This window comes from Geotrypetes seraphini, chromosome 2 (assembly GCF_902459505.1).
Source record: "Geotrypetes seraphini chromosome 2, aGeoSer1.1, whole genome shotgun sequence".
Taxonomy (NCBI): Eukaryota; Metazoa; Chordata; class Amphibia; order Gymnophiona; family Dermophiidae; genus Geotrypetes; species Geotrypetes seraphini.
Window position 1 is genome coordinate 527,267,630 of NC_047085.1, and position 26,954 is coordinate 527,294,583.

Here is a 26,954-nt window from a genome sequence, read left to right on the forward strand (position 1 = left end):
GAAATGCAAAAAACAATCTTCCAGAAATTTTACAAACAAATAAGATTTCAGTCATTTCCTAACATGTAAATAGGAAATGGAGCAGCCAATACTCAAAGCAAATCGCCAGGTGTAATCCACAGAAAGACGGGGAAAACCAAGCAAAAGAAACAACTGTGCAGTTGATCTCGATCAGAAAGTTTATTTAAAAGAGGTGTAGAACAATATTTTTTGTGGTGTGGACCTGACACAGTTATAAAAACCTTCTTCTGGGGTCCTACGGAGATATGGAGCAATATGAATGCACAAGAAAATTAAGTAGTAGAATTGTGATGTGGGATGATAAAGCCAAATGCCGAAACTCGTGCATTTGTGCTGCAAAAACCCGAGGGAATGGTACAGTTTAGGGGATGAAGAACTTAGCAGGACTTGAGTGGGATTGTATGTGATGATCTTAAGGTGGCCAAACAGGTTGAAAAGGTGATGGTGAAAGCTAGAAGGATGCTAGGTATAGCCAGTAGGAAAAAGGAGGTATAAGACTCTGGTGAGACCTCATTTAGAATATTATGAACAATTCTGGAGGCCACACCTTCAAAAAGATATAAAAAGGATGGAGTCGGTCCAGGGAAAGGCTACTAAAATGGTATGTGGTCTTCATCATAAGGCATATGGGGACAGACTTAAAGATCTCAATCTGTAACTTTCATTTGAAGAAGTTAAGAGATGATAGGCTCCGGAGTAATCTGAGGAAATACTTTTTTACGGAAAGGGTGGTAGATACATGGAATAATGCTGCCTGGTTCACAATTCGAATCGATTCAAAACCAAAAAAAATTGCCTTCCTGATTCAGCTGATCCTCCCCCTTCGCCCCCTAAAGCAGGAGTGGCAGCGCTGCTCTTGCTGGCCGGCCGTACCTGCTTTAGAGGGCGATGGGGGAAGGTCAGTTGGGAAGTGCTGCTGTCGGCTTCCCACCCTGGCGTCCGGTTCCCCCCCCACCCCCCCGGCGTCTATTTCCACCCCCTGGCATTCGGCTTCCCCCCCTGGCCTCCCTGCACCGTTTACCTTAAAGAAGCAGCCTGCAGACAAGATCGCGATGCTAGCTATCTTTGCACTGCTTCAGAACTGTTTCCTCCGCCGCGGTCCTGCCTCTGACGTCAGAGGAGGGGCGGGACCGCGGCAGTGGAAACAGCTCAGAAGCAGTGCAAAGATCGCTAGCATTGCGATCTTGTCTGCTTCTTTAAGGTAAACGGTGCAGGGAGGCCAGGGGGAACATGCAGGCCTTCCAGGGGGTGGGGGGTGGGACAGGCCTTCAGGGGGGACATGCAGGCAGGCCTTCAGGGGTGGGATGCAGACCTTTAAGGGGGGGACAGGTCTTCAAGGGGGGAGACAGGTCTTCAAGGGGGGGGACAGGCCTTCAAGGGGGACAGGCAGGCCTTCAGGGGTGGGGTGCAGGCCTTCAAGGGGTGGGTGCAGGCCTTCAGGGGGGACAGACCTTCAGGGGAGGGGGGCCCTGGTGTAGAAGTACACGGAGGGAGGGAGGGAGGGAAAGGGGGAGTTCAAAGTAACGTGCATATTCCGGACTTTGGGGGGAAGAAATAATGGGTCTGAAATTAGAGGAGAGGGAGAGAGATGATGGACAATGGGATTTAGGGAGGGAAGGAACAGAAAGGGAGAGAAGATGGACACAAGGGATGGTGTGGAAGGGTGATAGAGATACTGGATAAACATAGAAACATAGAAAAATGACGGCAGAAAAGGGCCAAAGCCCATCAAGTCTGCCCACTCCAGTGACCCTTCCCCCATGAGTTTGCTCACCAACCTCCTGCCTTTACCTCATTAGAGATCCCACATGAATATCCCATTTATTTTTGAAATCACCTGCCGTGGGAGTTCATTCCAATGATCGACCACCCTCTCAGTGAAGAAATACTTTCTGGAGTCCCCATGAAATTTCCCTCCCCTGATTTTCAGCGGATGCCCTCTGGTGGACGAAGGTCCCATAAGACGAAAGATATCCTCTTCCACCTCGATACGACCTGTGATATATTTAAATGTCTCAATCATGTCCCCTCTCTCTCTTCGTTCTTCAAGTGAGTACAGCTGCAATTTATTCAGCCTTACTTCATACGGAAGATCCTTGAGCCCCGAGACCATCCTGGTGGCCATCCGCTGAACTGACTCAATTCTCAGCACATCTTTCCGGTAATGTGGTCTCCAGAATTGAACACAATATTCCAAATGAGGTCTCACCATGGACCTGTACAGTGGCATTATGACCTCTGGCATCCTGCTGATAAAACCTCTATGGATACAACCCATCATTTGCCTTGCCTTGGAGGAAGCCTTTTCCACTTGATTGGCAGTTTTCATGTCATCACTAATGATTACTCCTAAATCCCTTTCTTCCGTGGTCCTAACTAAGGTCTCACCATTTAACGTGTAAGTCCTGCACAGATTTCTTTTACCCAGGTGCATCACTTTGCATTTTTTAGCATTGAAGTTGAGCTGCCAAGTCGATGACCATTGTTCTAATAGTAGTAGGTCCTGCGTCATACTGTCAGGCATAGTGCTTTTACCTACTATGTTGCACAGTTTGGCGTCATCGGCGAACAATGATATTTTTCCTCTGAGCCTTTGGGTCATATCACTTATGAATATGTTGAATAGGATTGGACCTAAGACCGAGCCCTGTGGCACTCCACTGGTCATATCTGATGTTTTGGATGGGGTACCATTTACCATCACCCTCTGAAGTCTACCGCTCAGCCAATCCTTAACCCATGCAGCTAGTGTTTCCCCTAATCTCAGCGATTTCAACTTGTTCAATAACCTGCGGTGTGGGACGCTATCAAAAGCTTTGCTGAAGTCCAAATACACTACGTCCAGGGACTCCCCGGAATTCAATTGTCTTGTTACCCAGTCGAAGAAGCTAATCAGATTTGATTGGCAGGACCTGCCCTTGGTAAATCCATGTTGATGGGGATCACGTAGATTTTCTTCATCCAGTATTGTATCAAGTTTCTGTTTGATCAGTGTTTCCATGAGTTTGCATACTATGGATGTGAGACTTACCGGTCTGTAATTTGCCGTCTCTGTCCTGCAGCCCTTTTTGTGGAGTGGAATAACGTTAGCTGTTTTCCAGTCCAAGGGGACTCTTCCCGTGCTTAGGGAGAGATTGAAGAGCACAGACAATGGTTCTGCCAGGACTTCACTCAACTCTCTGAGCACCCTGGGGTGTAGGTTGTCTGGTCTCATGGCTTTGTTCACTTTGAGTCTTGAAAGTTCGCAGTAGACGCTACTGGGCGTAAACTTGAAGTCTTGAAACGGGTCTGCTTTCCCTTGTCTGTAAAAGTGGACTGGATCCCGGTGCCTCACAGGTGAAAACCGAGCAGAAGTATTCATTTAGTAGCTTGGCCTTAGTGGAATCCGATTCTGCATAATTCCCGTCCGATTTCCTGAGTCGTTCTATCCCATCTTTGTTTCTTTTCCTGTCACTAATATACCTGAAGAAGGATTTATCCCCTTTCTTAATGTTCCGCGCTAGATTCTCCTCTGTTCGGAGCTTGGCCTCTCTGACTGCCTTCTTGACAGCTTTAGACCTGTCCTGATAGTCTTCTTTTGCCTCCTGCTTTCCTAAATGTTTGTAGGCGATAAATGCTTTTTTCTTCTCCTTAATGAGGTCCGAAATTTCAGTACTGAACCACTGGGGTCTCTTGTTTCTCCGACTTTTGCTGACCGTTTTTACATAGCGATTTGTTGCTTCATGCAGGGTGGATTTCAGAGTCGACCACATATTCTCCACGTTGTCGGTTTGTGCTTGGTTTTGCAGCTCCCGGTGGACAAAATCTCCCATGCGTTCGAAGTCTGTGCCTTTAAAGTTGAGGACTCTCATCACTGTATTTGATCTAGAGAAACCCCATCTGAGGTTAAGCCATACCATGTTATGGTCGCTGGAGGCCAGCGTATCTCCTACCAATACTTCTGTGACGCTGTCTCCGTTGGTGAGTACCAGGTCCAGTATCACCTGGTTTCTAGTGGGCTCCAGTACCATTTGTTTGAGTCGTGCTCCCTTTATGGAGGTTAATATTCTTCTGCTGCCAGAGGTAGTCGCAGAGAGTGTGTTCCAATCTGCATCGGGCATGTTGAAGTCTCCTAGCAGAACTGTGTCCCCGCGCAAAGTGATGTTCTCTATATCCTCGATCAGTTCTATGTCCTTGTCTTCCTGTTGTCTAGGAGGTCTATATACCACACCAAGGTATAAGCATTTTTCGTTCCCTCTGGCCAGGTTCACCCAGAGGGATTCCCGGAGTATCTAACATCTGTGATTCTGGTAGTCTTGATGTTTTCTTTAATGTATAGTGCTACCCATCCTCCTAACTTTCCCTCTCTGTCTCGACGAAGCAAGTTGTAGCCCGGTATAACCATATCCCACCCGTGCGAGTCCGTGATAAGAGGGTAGTTGGGAAAAGAAAGAGAGAGATGTTGGACCCTGGGGTGGTGGGGAAGGAGGGAGAGATGCTGGATGAAAGGGAAGTTAAGAAAAGGTGGATCTATGGAAGGAGACGAAAAAAAGGAAAGATGCCAGACCTCTGGCGGAGGGAAGGGAAATGGAAGGGGAGGACAGAGATGGCAGATGGATGGTTAGCACAAAGAAAGAAGAAAGAAGGAGACCCTGGCAAGCAAGTTATCAGAAGACAACCAGAGCCTGGGACCAACAAGGTTTGAATAATGACCAGACAACAAAAGGTAGAAAAAATAATTTTATTTTCTGTTTTGTGATTACAATATGTCAGATTTGAAACATGTATCCTGCCAGAGCTGGTGTTAGACCGCAAACGTGAGCTAGGATTTAACAGAGAGAGGAAAAGTCTTTTTTGTTTGTTTATTTTGTTTACACCACAGCACCAGTGTGGTTAGGAAAAGGCAAAAGGGGTGAAGAGGCTATAAAATAAACTCACCAGGATGTTTGGAAAAAAAAACCCATTCAATTGGGCAGGAAAATCAAATCAAATCGAAAACCCAATTCAGTAGGCTGAATCTAATCTAATCTAATTTTTATTCCTGAATCGGGCAGCACTAGCATGGAACAACTGGTAGAGGTGGTGGAGACAGAGACTGTCTGAATTCAAGAGGGCCTGGGATAGGCATGTGGGATCTCTGAGAGAGAGAAAGAGATAATGGTTACTGCGGATGGGCAGACTGGATGGGCCATTTGGCCTTTATCTGCCATCGTGTTTCTAAGAACTAAGTGAACATTTTAAAGTGAACAAGCCATTCAAGCAGCAAAACTAGATAACCAGATCTCCAATCTATTGATATCTACCCCAGACTACAAGATGTTCAGAAAATAAATAAAAACTATACTCTTCAAGAAATTCCTGAAACAGACCTAACATCACACTTACCGTCCTACCTCCATCTTCCCGCCACATTAAAACTACCGGACTTCTCTTTACCTCTCTAGAAATGACAAATAATCTTCCATTGTAACGCACCATCTATAATTTTTTTGTAATCCGCCTTGAACCGCAAGGTAATGGCGGAATAGAAATCTCTAATGTAATGTAATGTATTAAAGTAATGAAATTACTAATTGTGATATCACATTTATAATCCGCTGTATACAAAGTGGCACACAATATGGAATATATCACATTTCCACAATAATCTTGAATCAATGAATACAGCTCATCATGTCTTTACGAGGATTTGTCAAGATACATCACTTACAATTACCGTAGTCTAATCTTCTCAGGTCAAGAAAAAAGCTTGAGCAAAGAGATGAGTTTTCAGTCATTTTCTGAACTGCAGAATCTCAAAGTTCCTGAAAGGGCATTCCATAGATCAGGCATAGCAATGGAGAAACAAGATTTCCTTGTGCTTACGTATCGTACTGTGTTCCTTTTACGAGTATCAAGCAACAAACGGTTCTCAGATCTCAGAGCTCTAGTCGGTTTGTACACAGTCAAACACATAGCCAAATAATCTGGCAAAGTATCATATATCTCCTGCTGAATAAGTTTCAAGATTTTAAATTATATACAAAAATGTATAAACCAGTGTAAATTTTTTCAAAATCGGAGAACTATGCTCATATATGGTGACAAGAATGCCATATTGAAAGATGAAAAAAGATGATACAAGGATGCTGAAGAGAAGGGAAAGGAAATAAACGAGAAAGCTTACCAAAGAGGGAGGAAAATAAGGATAAAGATAAAATATACCTATCAGATGCTGCCTCAATGCAAAAGAGCATCCGAAATACTGTGAACTGGAAAAGATTCCTGGAATATAAAATCTAAATGGTGTCGAATGACAATGCTATGTGATTAAAAAAGAATAGTCCCGAGATGTTGAGACAAGTGACAACAAGGATACCTTGCGTCAATATTACCTGCAAAACAAATGCGCTAAAAAGTCGAGCGTGAGCCGTGAGCAACTACAGCAAGAGGGAATGCCAAAAAATAAATAAAACACTTATAGCACCCAAAATTGATGGTTTCAATCAAAGACTTCTCCAGAACATCAATAGTAAATCATTGGCACTCCAAATTCAGCTCTCTGTATTTGGCCTCAGACCCACCACTCCACCGCATCAGAAAACCTTTTAGCTCTTCATCATCGGCCGATAGTCTCTGTTCTAGTTATAGCAAATTGTAGCAATTTGAATAATTTATACTAGCAACTCAAACATTTTATAAAGCTTATTAAATTTCATTGGTTATGTTCGTTCACCAGATAAATAAATTAATTAGACTTAGCTTTAGTTTTGAATTTGAATTCTGTTATTATTAGTAGTATTCTGGAGAGATATTGAAAAAGCGCGTGAGTCGAGTCTCTTTCATTTGAAAGGAAGCTCTGGATGATCTTCCTGCTCTAGCAAACTCCACACTGGAATGAAGATAAGGGACTAGCTGTTCAAATCCAACCCTTGGCCGCGTCAGGGAAGTTCCCGTTCTCTCCTGCTCTAGGTGGCAGGAGAAGATGGGGCTGGACTGTTGGCCATTTGTACAGGTTAAGTTGGTTGGTTCAACATTAATGTCATGATCATGTCAAGTAGGTTTTTCAACCCTGGGGTGGGTGTGAATTAGTAGAAGAAACCCGGTGTGTGGAATGATATTCTCTCATTTGTTTCTCCAGGAAAGGGGTGTGAAAAGTTGGGAGGGATCCTTTTGCCCGTGTATGAGCACCAGTGAATTTGCTAGGAAAAGAAGCATGCCAACTCTCACTCATCATCGGAAGTGTGTTACACTCATTTGAAAGCTTCCTCGCTCTCGCTCTCTTTGAGCCCTATTTCTCACTCAACAGATTGGGGCGGATTGACCACGGGGACAACAATAGGAGGTCCACTGTGCCCTAACTTCGTAATCACTTTTGTTAGCTGGTTGGGGGCCCAAGGCCTTATTGCCCAAGGGCCCAGATCACTCTTGGTGGGGTTACCCTATGTCTGGATTCCGTCCTTTTTTTTGGGGGGGGGGGGCAGTTTGTCCAGGTTTAGGACCTTGAGGCCGCTTCTGGAGGGCATGTGTGTGATGGAGGCCCTCCAGATGTGGTCCCGAGCTCATGGATGGAGAGCAGGTGGGGGTGGGACTGAGGCGGAATGGGGCGGGGACACATGGCCACATGTGTGTGATGGAGGCCCTCCAGATGTGGTCCCGAGCTCATGGATGGAGAGGAGGTGGGGGTGGGACTGAGGCGGAATAGGCGGGGCCACATGGCCTAACTCTTGGTTTACCCCTGGCACTGAGCTTGATCATTGCTTTCAAGACAGCAAAAGCTTAGAGAAGTAAACCAAGGAAGAAACCTGAGCTCACCTTCCTGCCTCCTCCCTTTTCCATTTACTGCAAGCACCTCTGCCCTGAAATCGACGTGGAAGACAATTTTCAGCTAAAAAAAATGACTTCTACCGTTCCTCACTTTGTCTGCATTTTTCCAGACCCCAAAGGAAAGCCAACGCCATACCTTGATTGATTTGCAAAGCGATGCCTACAATTAAATCATTCCAGATTTATTCTGGCCTTCAACCTCAGTCCTTGGCATGGTAAATCTCACTTTTGGGGGGATGGTTCATCCTTGGTATGATTTTCTGATAAAACACCCAGTGGGTTCCCAGATTGAAAAGTACTTGCAGGATACAGAGAATTCTTAACCCTTAGTCTGGATTCTGCTCTGTTGCCTTCTCCATCGGCTCAACCTGGTATTTAACACAGATAAAGGGAAAATCAAATCTCAAAAGGAAGAACACTTTCACTGTGAGGGAATAAAGCTACCACATGAACCCATAAAGGAGGAAAAAGCCTCAGAAACTGACTCTTCCACCGCCACAGCCGTGGCTTAAGGTATTCAGGCAAAACCTCATAGGCATAAAAATCCTCCCATGGGAAAATAAAAAGCTCTGTTTGGTGCAGTGAAATTTCAGTGTGGTTAAGACAGAGTCAATTTGAAGCCAAAAATAAGTGCAACAAATTATACAATCATATTACACTACAATAGCACCTAAATTCAATCAAAATTGTAATCTATGACAAATTGAACTCAAATTAAAAATAAAAGCAAATATTTTCCCCCCCTGGACGTAATCACTCTTTGCAAAACTTGGTCAATGGCTCCCTAATATCCAGAAACTTCTTATAATGTCTTATAAAGACAGAGTAAATTGTATGATGGGAACCCCAAGGCTGCCTCAGGGTGTGACCGATCCGATCGCGAACTCTCAAGAGGGACTCGAAAGACGCCATCTTTATGTGCAGGGAGACACGTTTTTTCAGTTCCCTTGCAGAGTTTGTGATCGGATTGGTGAAACGCTGGCCACCATTGGGGTTTCGATCACTGAAGAGCTTTTTATTTTCCCATGCCGGAACACCTGTGGCAGTGGGAGGGTCAAATGCTGAGACTTTTTCCTCCTTTCGGGGTTCATTTATAGCTCGTGCGGTAGCTTTATTTATTTATCTTGATACATTTCATTAATTGCTTCCATGAAAGACCTCAGAGTGATTTACAATATTAATCTTTTTATACCGCGCGTTCATTTTACTGGTCCAAGCGGTTTACAGAATAGAATTAAAAGAAAAGAACTCCATTATTAGATAGTATAGACCAGGCCCATATAAAGAGCAAATATTTACGCTTACAAAAAGCATTCACTCCTAAGTAAGATCTTACAAATACCATTGAGCTTTAAAATTCCCCCAAATTGCTAACTGAAGATCAAGAACATTCAGAAGATATGAGTAATATCAGATTGATTTAAGTCTTGCCCAAATGCTTCTTTTAAAAAAACTGTTTTTAACATCTGCCTCTAATCTCAACTTTCGTGGCAGAAATGTGGAACTGCAAAGTAGAAGGCTTTATTTTGAGTCTCTTCCACATGAACCAAGGCAGGAATCTCGCTAACAAAGGCACAAGCCTAACCATTTTTGTAAAAGAGAGTTTTCCATTCCATGCCATTAAGAACAGAAGAACAGCCTTACTGGGTCAGACCAGTGGTCCATCAAACCCAAAAGCCCGTTCTCAAGGCAATAGCTCCAATGAACGTTAAGGGATCTTTCTTTGTGGTCTAATTATGTAAATCGAATCGAGCTCCTATTATTAAGCGATGATTCAGTATATAAGACTAAGAATTAGATTAGATTACAGCAAATACCTCGCTATGTGGTTCATTGCAGTTGACTTACTCACTGTCCACCGCCTTGGATGAATCTCTTCGTAAAGGAGGTTAATTAAATCCCAATATATAAAGATATGAAAGAGCGGCAACGGTCATCCAGGATTACAATGTCAAATTACAAATAATAGATAAGAACAGTCTTACTGGGTGAGACCAATGGTCCATCAAGCCCAGTAGCCCGTTCTCATGGTGGCCAATCCACATTAAAGCTAACGATTTTCAATAATAATCATTTATTTCTGGAAGGGTTGGGTTTTTTAGTTCCAGTCTTTGAATTTGTCTCTCAGTTGGTGATTTTAAGGAGGTCTTTTTCTCTGCTTTTTTTTTTTTTATATGATAAATTGAGACTCAGATCTTCTAGAGTAAACTCTCTACGTTATCTGGATGTTTATATATTTTTTTCCTGTGGTGCATTTGCCCAGTTTTCCATTTAATTGGTTGTGTGACAATCCTATTTAACCCCTTCATAAACCACAATCCCACCTGTCCCCCGGCCTCCCCACACACACCAAAGACCGATATACAGAAATTCTTGCAATACCACCAGCCTTGGTGCCAGCGTTTGCTTAATTGCCAAGCATTCACTAGCCATCAAAATGGTAGGGGTCTTTCACCAGGAAGGCCCCCAAATTGTAAGTTCGTCCCCTCATTCTCTCCAGCTGAGCCTTTGCCGTACTTGGGATCCCCAGTAATGTCAAAAAGAATTTAGGGAAATTATTTTGAAAACCGTCCCACCAAATTAGTGTGTCAAGAAAATTTTTATAAAGTAGCTAAGAAGGATCAGTTTGTGAAAAGAAGATCAAGCTAATCAATTTTAAAACACCACCTTCTGACTCCACATTCTCATATTTATGTAGTAACAAATTGGCATAAAGCGGACAAGGGGTCATAGGACGCTTACAGCCAGACCTCAATCAATTTCTACCTCTAGGCGTACACAGCATTTGTACATTAGAACCTTCAAGACCTGGTCCCTGCTCAGAAGAGCTTACAATCTAATCAGCAGACAAACATGACAAGAAGGGGATTGGGGAGCTCATCAGGCATGAATGCCCCACAATAAGTGGGGGTTTGGAGTGTGCCATGCACTAGCACCACACTCCGGCATACTTTATTCTGAGCAGGAGGGGGGTCACATGGCCCCATGGTGTGTGAACCAGTGTCACCAGAAGTGTCTCATCCTCTGTCTAGGAATCGGTGCATCACATGACTGGAGATTAAATCCCAGGGAGGAAGTGCAAGCCCAGTCTTCGGTCAGTGTCAGCTCCTCTCCAGCCAGCCATGCCCTGTGCTGCTCAGTCGTGAATTCACAACGCTGGGAGAGGGGGTAAGTGTGTTTGTCCTTTGGCATGCATCCAGGGATTTGTTTCTCTCTTCCAAAATTAGTCTCAGTCAACTGGGGCAGAAACAGACAAGTTACGTCCCGGCAGGTTCAGGACCGTGGACTCGGTGACTGAGTCATGAAAGGGGAAAGGCATGAAAAACGTTTTCTATCTGCAGACAGGGCTGGAAGCTCCCTTTCTTCTGGACAGATGCCCCCCTCCCTCCCCCCTCCCCCCTGCAGTGCATTCACTAGCAGAGACAGTGTGCAAACCTTGAGGTGCCCCCCCCCCCCCATTATCATCACTGAGGTGGACAACATACATACCATAGAAGTAGGGATACCATATAGCTCCAGAAAAAGGATGACAGATCGAGACATCCGGGTTTTACTTCTACTGAAAGCAATGGAGGTAAGGAAGACAGACAGACAGACAGAGACATCTGGGTTTTACTTGCAATCGAAGTAAGGAAGACTGACAGACAGACAGAGACATCCAGGTTTTACTTCCACTGAAAGCAATGGAGGTAAGGAGGACAGACAGAGACAGCCAGGTTTTACTTCCACTGAAAGCAATGGAAGTAAGGAAGACTGACAGACAGACAGAGACATCCAGGTTTTACTTCCACTGAAAGCAATGGAGGTAAGGAGGACAGACAGAGACAGCCAGGTTTTACTTCCACTGAAAGCAATGGAAGTAAGGAAGACAGACAGACAGACAGAGACATCCGGGTTTTACTTGCAATGGAAGTAAGGAAGACAGACAGACAGACAGAGACATCCAGGTTTTACTTCCACTGAAAGCAATGGAAGACAGACAGACAGATACATCCAGGTTTTACTTGCACTGAATACAATGGAAGTAAGGAAGACAGACAGAGACATCCAGGTTTTACTTCCACTGAAAGCAATGGAAGTAAGGAAGACAGACAGACAGACAGAGACATCTGGGTTTTACTTGCAATCGAAGTAAGGAAGACTGACAGACAGACAGAGACATCCAGGTTTTACTTCCACTGAAAGCAATGGAGGTAAGGAAGACAGACAGACAGACAGAGACATCTGGGTTTTACTTGCAATCGAAGTAAGGAAGACTGACAGACAGACAGAGACAGCCAGGTTTTACTTCCACTGAAAGCAATGGAAGTAAGGAAGACAGACAGACAGACAGAGACATCCGGGTTTTACTTGCAATGGAAGTAAGGAAGACAGACAGACAGACAGACAGAGACATCCAGGTTTTACTTCCACTGAAAGCAATGGAAGACAGACAGACAGAGACATCCAGGTTTTACTTGCACTGAATACAATGGAAGTAAGGAAGACAGACAGAGACATCCGGGTTTTACTTGCAATGAAAGCAATGGAAGTAAGGAAGACAGACAGACAGACAGAGACATCCAGGTTTTACTTCCACTGAAAGCAATGGAAGTAACAAGGACAGACAGAGACGTCCGGGTTTTACTTCCATTGAAAGCAATGGAAGTAAGAAAGACAGACAGACAGACATCTGGGTTTTACTTCCACCGAAAGCAATTGAAGTAAGGAAGACAGACAGACAGAGACATCCGGGTTTTACTTCCACTGAAGGCAATGAAAGAATAACCTGGATGTCTCAATCTTTACTCTTTTTCCTGGATCCATATGCAAACTCTAAATAGAAACTTCAAAACTCACAGTGAAAGAGACTGTATGGTGTGTGCAATTTGCTTCTTTACACCCTTGGAGCTTGTGCCGTGCTTTCTTGAATTTGGATAAATTCCTCCTCTCCTCACCCTTTCCATACAGAAACTGTTCCTGAGGTTAGTCCAGATTCTATCCCCTTCACCCAAATCTTATGGCCGCTCATTCCAGAGTTTGCTTTTAACTGAATGAGATCCGCCTCCGGTGCCTTTATACCTTGCAGGTGTTTCAGTATCTTTTAACTATAACCTAGTCACACTTTTCCCTGTACAGTGTTTCTCTCCTGAGGCATTAGGACAAGCAGCTTCCCAGATGTCGCCTCTTCCATTTTCTAGAGAGTTATTGAATGTTTTACTTACCTGGAGGCTGTCGGCGCAGTGAGCAGCGGCCACTAAGAAAGCGAAAAGAATGCTAGGTATAATCAAGAAGGGTATTACAACCAGAACAAAAGAAGTTATCCTGCCGTTGTATCGGGCGATGGTGAGCCCGCATCTGGAGTACTGCATACAATATTGGTCTCCATACCTAAAGAAGGATATGGCGATACTCAAGAGGGTTCAGAAGAGAGCGACACGTTTGATCAAAGGTATGGAAAACCTTTCATACGCCGAAAGATTGGAGAAACTGGGGCTCTTTTCCCTGGAGAAGCGGAGACTTAGAGGGGACATGACAGAGACTTACAAGATCACGAAAGGCATGGAGAAAGTGGAGAGGGACAGATTCTTCAAACTTTCGAAAACTACAAGAACGAGAGGGCATTCAGAAAAATTGAGAGGGGACAGATTCAGAACCAATGCTAGGAAGTTCTTCTTCACCCAAAGGGTGGTGGATACCTGGAATGGGCTTCCAGAGGGTGTGATAGGACAGAGTACGGTATTGGGGTTCAAGAAGGGATTGGATGATTTCCTGAAGGAAAAGGGGATAGAAGGGTATAGATAGAGGGTTACTCTAAAGGTCCTGGACCTGGTGGGTCCCCGCGTGAGCGGACTTCTGGTCTGACCCAGCAGAGGCACTTCTTATGTTCTTATGTGTCCACCCATCCCCGATGACCCTAGTGCAAACTTAGTTTGGCTAGATAAGCTTTTGCAAAATATATACAAATTGCTGGTGGGTTGGGGTCGAGGTCAGGGCCAGTCGGTATTAGCTCTGTTAATCACTTGCTCCTCAGTCCAGGCCAGAATTTGGAGTCTGAAGCAAAAGTTCATTGAATTGAGGATTTTTCAGCAAAAATCTCACCAGAGGCAAAAGGGGAAAATGTCTTCTCGTTTACCCCTGGATTTCATAACCTTGTGTATGAAATTGCATGTTTAATCGGTGCTGATTGACCCTCATTTGGGATGTGTGGGAGGGGCGGATCGAGGGTGTGTCCAGCACTTGCACGCAAAGGTTAGATACTATAGCAAAGAAACCATATGCATGTTAATTGTGCAGAGTAGCCTAATACAAGCAACGCGGTAGACCGGCTCCTACTTCCATCGCTCCTGTCACACGGTCGTTCCGTCTCCTACTGCCGCTGCTCTCCACGTACCGGCTCGGCTAATGGGTGCCTACCACTACTATTACTATTTATCATTCCAATAGCGCTGGAAGGCGTACGCAGCGCGGTACATTTTGATATTTATAGATGGTCCCTGCTCGGAAGAGCTTACAATCTAACTTGGACAGACAGACATGGCATAGAGGGTTGGGGATGCAGAACCCAAGGTGAGAGGAGTTAGGAGTTAAAAACACTCTCAGAGGTGGGCTGACATTTATAGAGGGTCCCTGCTCTGAAGAGCTTACAGTTTAACTTGGACAGACAGACATGACATAGAGGGTTGGGGATGCAGAACCCAAGGTGAGAGGAGTTAGGAGTCGAAAGCACTCTCAGAGATGGGTTGACATTTATAGAGGGTCCCTGCTCTGAAGAGCTTACAGTTTAACTTGGACAGACAGATATAACATATAGGGTTGGGGATGCAGAACCCAAGGTGACAGGAGTTAGGAGTTGAAAGCACTCTCAAAGAGGTGGGCTGACATATATACAGGGTCCCTGCTCTCAAGTCCTTACAATCTAACTTGGACAGACAGACATGACATATAGGGTTGAGGATGCAGAACCCATAAAAACATAGAAAATGACGGCAGAAAAGGGCCACGGCCCATCTAGTCTGCCCACACTAATGGCCCACCCCCCAACTACCTCCATGAAGAGATCCCACATGCCAATCCCATCTTTTCTTAAAATCTGGCACGCTGCTTGCCTCAATTACCTGTTGTGGAAGATTATTCCAGCGGTCAACCACCCTTTCGGTGAAGAAATATTTTCTGGTATCGCCATGAAATTTCCCACCCCTGATTTTCAACGGATGCCCTCTTGTTGCCGTGGGTCCTTTAAGGAAAAAGAGATCCTCTTCCACCTCGATACGGCCCGTGACATATTTGAACGTCTCGATCATGTCTCCCCTCTCTCTGCGTTCCTCGAGTGAGTACAGCTGCAACTTACCTAGTCGTTCCTCATACGGGAGATCCTTGAGTCCTAAGACCATCCTGGTGGCCATTCGCTGAACCAACTCAACTCTCCACTTGAGTACCTGATTGTAAAACCGCTTAGATAACCTTGATAGGCAGTATATAAAATCCTAATAAACTTGATCAGTTAGGAGTCAAAAGCACTTTCAAAGAGGTGGGCTGACATTTATAGACAGTCCCTGCTCTCTAGAGCTTACAATCTAACTTGGACAGACAGAAATTACATATAGGGTTGGGGATACAGAATCCAAGGTGAGAGGAGTTAGGAGTTAAAAGCACTCTGAAAGAGGTGGGATGACATTTATAGAGGGTCCCTGCACTGAAGAGCTTACAATCTAACTTGGTCAGACATATAGACATGACATAGAGGGCTGGGGATGCAGAATCCAAGGTGAGAGGAGTTAGTTGTCGAAAGCACTCTCAAAGAGGTGAGCTTTTAACTGGGCCTTGAACACTGCCACAGACGGAGCCCGCCGTAGGGATACGGGCAGCTTGTTCCAAGCATATGGCACAGCAAGGCAGACGGGACGGAGTCTGGAGTTGGCAGTTGAAGAGAAGGGCACAGGTAGGAGGGACTGACCTGCTGAGCAGAGCTTATGGGGAGATAAGCAAATAGAGACCATGAGGGGCAGCTGAGGGAGTGCATTTGTAGATTCGGAAACGGATGTGAAGCCAATGAAGTGACTTTAGGAGAGGGGTAGCGGGAGTAGAGTGGCTCTCCCGGAATATGAGTCATACAGCCCAATTCTAGACGGATTGTAGGGGAGCAAGACCTGAGGGTCGTGAGTTGCAGTAGTCTAAGCGCGAGGAAGGGTCGGATTTTGGTATTATTATAGAGGAAGAAGCAGCAGGTTTTAGCGATATGTTGTATCTGCTGGCTCCTATGCTCTCCTTCCCCTGCACTTCATGTCCATTTCTCCCTCTCTCACCACTCTCATCCTTCTCTCCCCTTCCCTTCTTACCTCCAGGTTTGCGGCAGACAACATGCAGCCCTTCTCCTATCCAAGATTTACAAAGAGTGGCAAGGTGTAGCTTCTCCCCTCCAATCCCTCCCTCCCTCCAAGCCATAGCCAGGGTTCTCTCCTCTCTCTAGGCCCCGACCCCAAATGCCTAATTGCACTCTTTTCCGTAGTTTGTAGCAGTCTCTGTTAATTGTATGTAAATGAATTACAAGTTCATCAGTATTAAAATGAGCACTCTGACTGATGCATATAACGAAGCACCAGCCTTTTAGTGACAGGTCAGGAGATGCTGGTAGCGTTGAAACATGTGTTAGAAACAAATAAAGGCAGGTCATATGGAAGTTCATAAAAATACTGTATATGGGATTTGGGACCAAAGAGTGCGTCTGTGAAAAGTGTATAGCAGCAGATCTGGGGCTGCCAATTTGCAGTGTAGAAAAAAAGCATATACATCTTGCGTTTTTACATTTGCACGGTTTGTTGTTAGTTCTCCACCCCTATGACTGATGCTCATGTGTCCCTGCAACAAAGCTATTCTTTGCATGTGTCGGCAGGGCAGGATTTACCAATAGGCCAAGTAGGCACGTGCCTAGGGCCCGAAATGATCAGGGGGGCCCGATGAAGGACGGCATCAACATTGTTTTTTCGAAACGGTGATGGGCCCTTCCAGCATCGATCGGCAACGCGGTTCCCCCCCATTGGCAATGCGGGCCCCCACCCTGATCGGCAGAAAGTAAGACAAGCAAGCTACGCGGGTAAGAAAGGCAACGGGAACTGTAATTGTACAAGTGGTGCTGCTTGCCCAAAGCTTCCCTCTGATGCAGCTTCCTGTTTCCGCCTGGGCGCATGGTGGGGTGGGCAGGGCAGGGGGCCCAGTGTACTTGGGTGCCTAGGGGCCCTTGACCAATTAATTCTGCCCTGTGTGTCGTTCGCATTCTGCCGCCACTGATAGGATGGGAATACGACGGATCTCCGCGAAACTCATTTGCTTGCAAAATTGTTTGACCATCAATCACTGTTTTCAAATCGGACAATGTTACTGGCACCACAGCGACCCACAGGAGTAATACAGGAAGTGAATTCCAGATTGAACGATTTGCACTGAGTCAGACCAGTCCAATAAGCTGGGGAAGCTGGATATTGGGGAGTCGGGGAAGCTGGATATTGGGGAGTCCCTGGACATCGTGTACCTGGACTTTAGCAAAGCATTCGATAGCGTACCACACTGCAGGTTACTGAGCAAGATGAGCTCTATAGGATTAGGTAACACATTGACGACATGGGTTGGGAGCTGGCTTGGAGGTAGGCTCTAAAGGGTGGTGGTGAACGGCACCCCCTCCGAAATGACGGAGGTGATTAGTGGAGTACCACAGGGCTCAGTCTTGGGCCCAATCCTATTCAACATCTTTATAAGAGACTTGGCAGAAGGGCTTCGAGGTAAAATAACATTATTCGCCGATGACGCCAAACTGAGTAATGTAGTGGGCAAATGCACAACAGACGAAGATTCAGTGCCCGACAACATGATGCACGACCTACTCCTACTGGAGCGATGGTCTAGGACATGGCAACTCAACTTCAATGCCAAAAAATGCAAAGTTATGCACCTGGGCAGCCAGAATCCATGCAAGTCTTATACCCTTAATGGCGAGATCCTAGCAAAAACGGTAGCAGAACGAGACTTGGGGGTAATCGTCAGTGAGGACATGAAGTCTGCCAATCAAATGGAGCAGGCTTCATCCAAGGCAAGACAAATCATGGGCTGCATACGAAGGGGTTTCGTCAGTCGTAAGGCGGAAGTCATTATGCCATTGTATAGATCCATGGTGAGGCCCCACCTGGAATACTGTGTGCAATTCTGGAGGCCGCATTATCGCAAGGATGTGCTGAGACTGGAGTCGGTGCAAAGAATGGCCACCCGGATGGTCTCGGGACTCAAGGATCTTCCGTACGAAAAACGGCTTGACGGCTCGAGGAGCGCAGAGAGAGGGGGGACATGATCAAGACGTTCAAGTATCTTACGGGCCGCATCGAGGCGGAGGAAGATATCTTCTTTTTCAAGGGTCCCACGACAACAAGAGGGCATCCGTTGAAAATCAGGGGCGGGAAACTACGAGGTGACACCAGGAAATTCTTTTTCACCGAAAGAGTGGTTGATCGCTGGAATAGTCTTCCACTACAGGTGATTGAGGCCAGCAGCGTGCCTGATTTTAAGGCCAAATGGGATCGGCACATGGGATCTCTTCACAGGGCAAAGGTAGGGGGAGGGACATTAAGGTGGGCAGACTAGATGGGCCGTGGGCCCTTATCTGCCGTCTATTTCTATGTTTCTATGTTTCTATGTAATATTGGCCTTCTGAACGAGCTTATTTACAACATCCTCTCTTCTCCATTGCATTCTTTGCTCCTGGAGATCCTCTCGGTACAACACGGTAGCAATTAGAGGAAGCGAGACGCAGCGGTACTGAGAGTCCAGCACTGAGCTTTGGGTAGCTTGAACTGGGTGGACATGTTGATTCCCAGAGGCCTCTTGTCTTCTCAGTCTCAGGAGCTCTTCCTGGAACCTGTGTAGGCAACAGATGGTCCTGGTCTTCCTGTTGGAAATACATTACTACTCTTGTTGCTCAAACTTCTCCTTTACTCTTCAGCACAAGCAGTGCAGTAGATTCCCTGGTCCCCTTCACAGCACATGCCCCGAGACTTCTCTTTGTAGACTGTCCGTTGGTAAATCTGCTTCATTGCTTTGCAGCTGTGAATAAACATGTGACTAAAGGCGAGCCGGTGGATGTAGTGAGATGCCTGAGAAGATTAGTGTTGTGCTGTGGATTAGGAATTAGTTGTTGGACAGTTGCCTATGTTTTCCAGTACATTATCTAGGAAGGTCATTGGATGATCTTTCAGACTTGGGTGTAGAAGATGAGCAGAAAAATTGGTGTCTATTAAATGTTGGAACTGCTCTGTGATGAATCTGTTGCAGTAACAGTAAGATGCCTGAGCAACTGGGCACATGATGGAAGGCAGACAAGACACAAATGATGCCGTTTCATTTCAATTCAGTTGCCAGTTGTCTAAGATGTGTTAAGAACATAAGCAGTGCCTCAGCTGGGTCAGACCAGAGGTCCATCGTGCCCAGCAGTCCGCTCACGCAGCAGCCCATCAGGTCCAGGACCTGTAGAGTAACCCTCTATCTATACCCTTCTATGAAATCATCCAATCTCTTCTTATATATTGATACTAGTCTCATGTTTTTAGCAAACGACACGAAGACAAAGTTCATTAACTATGTGTTAACGGTGGATACCTGTCCCCGGGTCATTCTCTAAAGATACTTTATTGCATTAATTTCAATATGTAGCTTAGTAAATAGGGATCTCGGTTTAGAGGATCATTTAGGCATCTTAATATTCATAAATTCTTAACACAATCTGACATGGATTCACTAGAGGTAGGTCTTGTCAGACAAATCTGATCAATTTCTTTGGCTGGGTGAACAGAGAAATGGATAAAGGATGTGGTGCATTTAAATTTTAACAAAGCCTTTGACAGTGTTCCACACAGACGTCTAATAAATAAACTGAGTGCCCTTGGGGTGGGTCAGGTACTGGTTGAGTGGAAGGCGACAGAGGGTAGTGATCAGTGGAGATCGCTCTAAGGAAAGCGATTTTACCAGTGCTGTGCCTCAAGGTTTTGTTCTTGGGCCTGTTCTTTTTAACATTTTTATAAACGATATTGCTGAAGGGTTGTCGGGTAAGATTTGCCTCTTTGCGAATGATATCAAAATCTGCAATAGAGTAGACACGCCGGATGGTATGAATAATATGAAGAAAGACCTGGTGAAGCTTGACGAATGGTCTGAAATTTGGCAGCTAAAATTTAATGCTAAGAAATGCAAGGTCATGCACTTGGGCTGCAAAAACCCGAGAGAACGGTACAGTTTAGGGGGTGAAGAAATTATGTGCACGACAGAAGAGGTGTGATGATCGTAAGGTGGCCAAACAGGTTGAAACGGTGACGGCGAAAGCTAGAAGGATGCTAGGTTGCGAAAGGTATGGACAGTAGGAAAAAGGAGGTATTGATGCCCCTGTATATGATTTTGGTGAGACCTCATTTAGAATATTGTGTACAATTCTGGAAGCCGCACCTTCAAAAAGATATAAAAAGGATGGAGTCGGTCCAGAGGAAGGCTATTAAAATGGTGTGTGGTCTTCACGATAAGGCGTAAGGGAACAGACTTAAAGATCTCAATCTGTAACTTTGGAGGAAAGGCAGGAGAGGGGAGATATGATAGAGACGTTTAAATACCTACGTAATGGAAATGCGCATGAGTCGAGTCTCTTTCATTTGAAAGGAAACTCTGCAATGAGAGGGCATAGGATGAAGTTAAGAGGTGATAGGCTCCGGCATAATCTGAGGAAATACTTTTTTAAAGAAATGGTGGTAGATGCGTGGAACAGTCTCCCGGAATAGGTGGTGGAGACAGAGACTGTGTCTGAATTCAAGAGGGCCTGGGATAGGCATGTGGGATCCTCAGAGAGAGAAAGAGATAATGGTTACTGCGGATGGGCAGACTGAATGGGCCAATTGGCCTTTATCAGCCGTCATGTTTCTATGTTTCTATTAGGCATGTGGGATCTCTCAGAGAGAGATAATGGTTACTGCAGATGGGCAGACTGGATGTGCCTTTTGGCCTTTATCAGCCGTCATGTTTCTATGTTTCTATTAGGCACGTGGGATCTCTGAGAGAGAGGAAGAGATAATGGTTACTGCGGGTGGGCAGACTGGATGGGCCATTTGGCCTTTATCTGCCGTCATGTTTCTATGTTTCTATTAGGCACATGGGATCTCTGAGAGAGAGAAAGAGATAATGGTTACTGCAGATGGGCAGACTGGATGTGCCTTTTGGCCTTTATCAGCCGTCATGTTTCTATGTTTCTATTAGGCACGTGGGATCTCTGAGAGAGAGGAAGAGATAATGGTTACTGCGGGTGGGCAGACTGGATGGGCCATTTGGCCTTTATCTGCCGTCATGTTTCTATGTTTCTATTAGGCACATGGGATCTCTGAGAGAGAGAAAGAGATAATGGTTACTGCGGATGGGCAGACTGGATGGGCCATTTGGCCTTTATCTGCCGTCATGTTTCTATGTTTCTATTAGGCACGTGGGATCTCTGAGAGAGAAAGAGATAATGGTTACTGCGGATGGGCAGACTGGATGGGCCATTTGGCCTTTATCTGCCGTCATGTTTCTATGTTTCTATTAGGCACATGGGATCTCTGAGAGAGAGAAAGAGATAATGGTTACTGCGGATGGGCAGACTGGATGGGCCATTTGGCCTTTATCTGACGTCATGTTTCTATGTTTCTATTAGGCACGTGGGTTCTCTGAGAGAAAGAAAGAGATAATGGTTACTGCGGATGGGCAGACTGGATGGGCCATTTGGCCTTTATCTGCCGTCATGTTTCTATGTTTCTATTAGGCACATGGGATCTCTGAGAGAGAGAAAGAGATAATGGTTACTGCGGATGGGCAGACTGGATGGGCCATTTGGCCTTTATCTGACGTCATGTTTCTATGTTTCTATTAGGCACGTGGGTTCTCTGAGAGAAAGAAAGAGATAATGGTTACTGCGGATGGGCAGACTGGATGGGCCATTTGGCCTTTATCTGACGTCATGTTTCTATGTTTCTATTAGGCACGTGGGATCTCTGAGAGAGAGAAAGAGATAATGGTTACTGCGGATGGGCAGACTGGATGGGCCATTTGGCCTTTATCAGCCGTCATGTTTCTATTAGGCATGTGGGTTCTCTGAGAGAGAGAAAGAGATAATGGTTACTGCGGATGGGCAGACTGGATGGGCCATTTGGCCTTTATCTGCCGTCATGTTTCTATGTTTCTATTAGGCATGTGGGATCTCTCAGAGAGAGATAATGGTTACTGCGGATGGGCAGACTGGACGGGCCATTTGGCCTTTATCTGCCGTCATGTTTTTATGTTTCTATTAGGCACGTGGGATCTCTGAGAGAGAGAAAGAGATAATGGTAACTGCGGATGGGCAGACTGGATGGGCCATTTGGCCTTTATCAGCCGTCATGTTTCTATGTTTCTATTAGGCACGTGGGATCTCTCAGAGAGAGATAATGGTTACTGCGGATGGGCAGACTGGACGGGCCATTTGGCCTTTATCTGCCGTCATGTTTCTATGTTTCTATTAGGCACGTGGGATCTCTCAGAGAGAGATAATGGTTACTGCGGATGGGCAGACTGGATGGGCCATTTGGCCTTTATCAGCCGTCATGTTTCTATGTTTCTATTAGGCACGTGGGATCTCTCAGAGAGAGATAATGGTTACTGCGGATGGGCAGACTGGATGGGCCATTTGGCCTTTATCTGCCGTCATGTTTCTATGTTTCTATTAGGCATGTGGGATCTCTCAGAGAGAGATAATGGTTACTGCGGATGGGCAGACTGGACGGGCCATTTGGCCTTTATCTGCCGTCATGTTTTTATGTTTCTATTAGGCACGTGGGATCTCTGAGAGAGAGAAAGAGATAATGGTTACTGTGGATGGGCAGACTGGATGGGCCATTTGGCCTTTATCTGCCGTCATGTTTCTATGTTTCTATTAGGCACGTGGGATCTCTCAGAGAGAGAAAGAGATAATGGTTACTGTGGATGGGCAGACTGGAAGGGCCATTTGGCCTTTATCTGCCGTCATGTTTCTATGTTTCTATTAGGCACGTGGGATCTCTCAGAGAGAGAAAGAGATAATGGTTACTGTGGATGGGCAGACTGGATGGGCCATTTGGCCTTTATCTGCCGTCATGTTTCTATGTTTCTATTAGGCACGTGGGATCTCTCAGAGAGAGAAAGAGATAATGGTTACTGCTGATGGGCAGACTGGATGGGCAATTTGGCCTTTATCTGCTGTCATGTTTCTATGTTTCTATTAGGCACGTGGGATCTCTGAGAGAGAGAAAGAGATAATGGTTACTGCGGATGGGCAGACTGGACGGGCCATTTGGCCTTTATCTGCCGTCATGTTTTTATGTTTCTATTAGGCACGTGGGATCTCTTGGAGAGAGAAAGAAATAATGGTTATTGCGGATGGGCAGACTGGATGGGTCATTTGGCCTTTATCTGCCGTCATGTTTCTATTAGGCACGTGGGATCTCTGAGAGAGAGAAAGAGATAATGGTAACTGCGGATGGGCAGACTGGATGGGCCATTTGGCCTTTATCAGCCGTCATGTTTCTATGTTTCTATTAGGCACGTGGGATCTCTGAGAGAGAGAAAGAGATAATGGTTACTGCGGATGGGCAGACTGGATGGGCCATTTGGCCTTTATCAGCCGTCATGTTTCTATGTTTCTATTAGGCACGTGGGATCTCTGAGAGAGAGAAAGAGATAATGGTTACTGCGGATGGGCAGACTGGACGGGCCATTTGGCCTTTATCTGCCGTCTTATTTCTATGTTTCTATTAGGCACATGGGATCTCTGAGAGAGAGAAAGAGATAATGGTTACTGCGGATGGGCAGACTGGATGGGCCATTTGGCCTTTATCAGCCGTCATGTTTCTATGTTTCTATTAGGCATGTGGGTTCTCTGAGAGAGAGAAAGAGATAATGGTTACTGCGGATGGGCAGACTGGACGGGCCATTTGGCCTTTATCTGCCGTCTTATTTCTATGTTTCTATTAGGCACATGGGATCTCTGAGAGAGAGAAAGAGATAATGGTTACTGCGGATGGGCAGACTGGACGGGCCATTTGGCCTTTATCTGCCGTCTTATTTCTATGTTTCTATTAGGCACATGGGATCTCTGAGAGAGAGAAAGAGATAATGGTTACTGCGGATGGGCAGACTGGACGGGCCATTTGGCCTTTATCAGCCGTCATGTTTCTATGTTTCTATTAGGCACGTGGGATCTCTGAGAGAGAGAAAGAGATAATGGTTACTGGGGATGGGCAGACTGGACGGGCCATTTGGCCTTTTTCTGCCGTCATGTTTCTATCTTTCTATGAGATTTGCAACAATGTTAACATCATCTGATTGAAGCTGGATGTCGTTAGCAGTTTCTGTTTTTCTTTCTTTGAAGGGCTGTTGCTCTGGATGCCATTAGTGAGGGTTGAGTGCAGGTGACACTGCTGGCTTGCTGAGGAGGCCTGCGATCTAATGAAGTGGCCTCTGCTCAAGGGTCTGATCATAGTAGGGAGGTCCACGCTCCAACAGAGAGCACTTCAAAGAGGTTTCCCGGCAGGACAAATTCTGCCCCTCATGCACCAATGGAGAGGAGACAGAGTAATCCAAAACGGTGTTTAATAGAGAGTGAGTATATTTCTTTCTTTCAAAGTGAATCCTTTCATCTAGGAATTTGCAAACAGCCCTTGCTAAGAGCTCGTCTGCTCAGCTTTATCCTATGCAGTTGGTTTTGCCGGGGTTGTCCAACGTTGGTCCTCGAGGGCCACAATCCATTTGGGTTTTCAGGATTTTCCTGCACTGCTTCCATTGTATGCTAATAGATGTGATGCATATCCTGAAAATTCGACCAGGCAAGGCCCAAGGTTAGACGCCCCTGGCGTAGAGAGATTGCTGCCAAGTCTACACCAAAGGTCCTGTGAGGTGCCAGGGTAATAACATCTGCTCCTGAATGCTTAGCCTTGAGCAGGTACCAATTATGTGGCTACCGATGGAAGTTTTAAAACGTGGGATGCTTTTTGGATTATGCATGGTCAAGTGCCAAATTATATGATGGATTTCATTAATATCTTGACTCAAAATTACCCAAGTTTACTGAAAGTTAAATATAATTATATTTATTTGACAGGCTTCCCCTACCAGTCAGCCAAGATATGGAATATAGTAACATAGTAGATGACGGCAGATAAAGACCCAAATGGTCCATCCAGTCTGCCCAACCTGATTCAATTTAAATTTTTAAATTTTTTTCTTCTTAGCTATTTCTGGGTAAGAATCCAAAGATTTACCCGGTACGGTGCTTGGGTTCCTACTGCCAAAATCTCCGTCAAAACCTACTCCAGCCCATCTACACCCTCCCGGCCATTGAAGCCCTCTCCAGCCCATCCTCCCCCAAACGGCCATATTCAGACTGGTGCCTATATCTATTACAGTGTGTCTCAAACTGTGTCACGGCACAGCAGTTGCCCCAATGAGATTCCGGGTGTGTCACGAGAGATTCCAGACCTTGACTTTATTTTTTAAAATTCCCTTCAGGAGTGTACAGTACACTAGAATTGACGACATGTATTGTGTCGAATGCAAAGAGTTTGTCAATGTTAAGGATAGAACCACCCAGACAAGCATCATTCTTTGACGTGGCTGGTCCTTGAAAACTAATGGCAAGCAGTAGTTATCCTAACGAGCAACAAATAAATCAAGGCTTTGTTACTGTTTGGATCTTCTTATCTTTGCGAACTTGGATTTTCAGCTCTGAAAGAAATTAAGGGCTCCTTCTACTAAGGTACGCTAGCGTTTTTAACGTGCGCTAACCCCGCGCTATGTGCCAAAAACTAATGCCAGCTCAATGGAGGCGTTAGCGTCTAGCACATGCGCTAAAACCACTAGCGCAGCTTAGTAAAAGGAGCCCTAAATCAAAAAAAGCGAACGACTGCAGGTGATGGATGATATGTGTGGTTGCTTGTCGACTATCGAGCCACGTGTTGAGTTAATTTGCACTCAAAAACAAGCACATCCATCACATTGATTAGCAATTCTCTTCTATCTACTTTAGTTTCACCGTAGTTACAAGTACCCAGACATAGCTTAAATAACTTTAAAATAAATAACTTTCAAATTTAATTTGTGCCGTGAAAGACATTTGTTCCGTTTAATGTGCCAGAGCTAAAAAAAAAAAAGTTTGAGAAACATTGACCTAAATGAAGCCTCCCTCGCTATGGCCAATTTCATACATCTTTACAACATCTTTTGTTCAGAAAGTTCTGATTGACCAAAGGTTTGGGTTATTTAAAGTTGAATCTCTTGAAGAGAATGAAGCCTTTGTTGTCAAAGTGGGAGTTCCAAATTTCAGCAAAATGGATTATTGTAACGCATTATATTTAGGAATGGCAAGAAGTAATTCAAAATGCTGTAGCAACGGCTGTGACAGGAGTTAACCAATAAAATTCTCCAAAAGATTTTGTATGAGCACCAGAGCTTTTACCACAGCGACCAGCGATAAAAAAAAATCCCTAACGCGGCTCGATAAAAGGGGGCCTAACCTAGGAAAAAGAATAGCGATATGGTTCATTAAGGGCTGTCTTAGAAACCTCCGTACCCTCAAGAAAAGATCACAATTGAGCAGGTTCATAAAAATATATTTATTTCCCTGTGTTGCAAAACATTTAGAAGGAAGCCTTAATTGAAATAACAAGTGCTTGATAGTTTAAAAAATGTCTTCCTCCGAATCTGTATCCATCATGAGATATCAGGAAATATAAATATCCTATCCTCTAAATAGGCGATTTGTTTGAGATTATAACACAATCTCAGCACCATTTCTTTGTCTTGATGAAATACAAGAGAGATTGTTGAGGATATGTTGAAACCCTGAGCTCAATGGAAGCAAATAGAAGGTTAGGAATCACTAATGATAAAACCCTAAGCGCGCATGCGCACTCTTACCTGTGTGATCCATGCTCTGTAGCTCCGTGGCTTCGCATGCACAGTAGAAGGAGTCAGCGGTGGTTTCTTCTGCGCATGTGGAGGCACCTTAAGCAGGGACGCACAGAGGCGATTCCCCCCTCCCGCCCTCACTCCGTCTAACACAGCGCGGCCCGTGGTATGGCCGGCTCCCTTACAGTCCCTTGCCGAAG

At 45.2% G+C, this 26,954-nt stretch overlaps 1 protein-coding gene across 2 annotated transcripts in view; it reads left to right on the forward strand.

Moving 5' to 3' along the window:
- Window positions 1-26,954, forward strand: part of SLC4A2 (solute carrier family 4 member 2) — a 205,222-nt gene that overhangs the window by 25,342 nt on the left and 152,926 nt on the right. Inside the window, exon 2 of one of the 2 annotated variants that reach the window (XM_033932743.1) lies at window positions 10,839-10,974. The exons of the other annotated variant lie outside the window; for it this stretch is intronic. The gene's annotated coding sequence lies outside the window, so the exon portion shown is untranslated. The remainder of the gene's footprint in view (window positions 1-10,838; window positions 10,975-26,954) is intronic. 2 annotated transcript variants of the gene reach the window in all.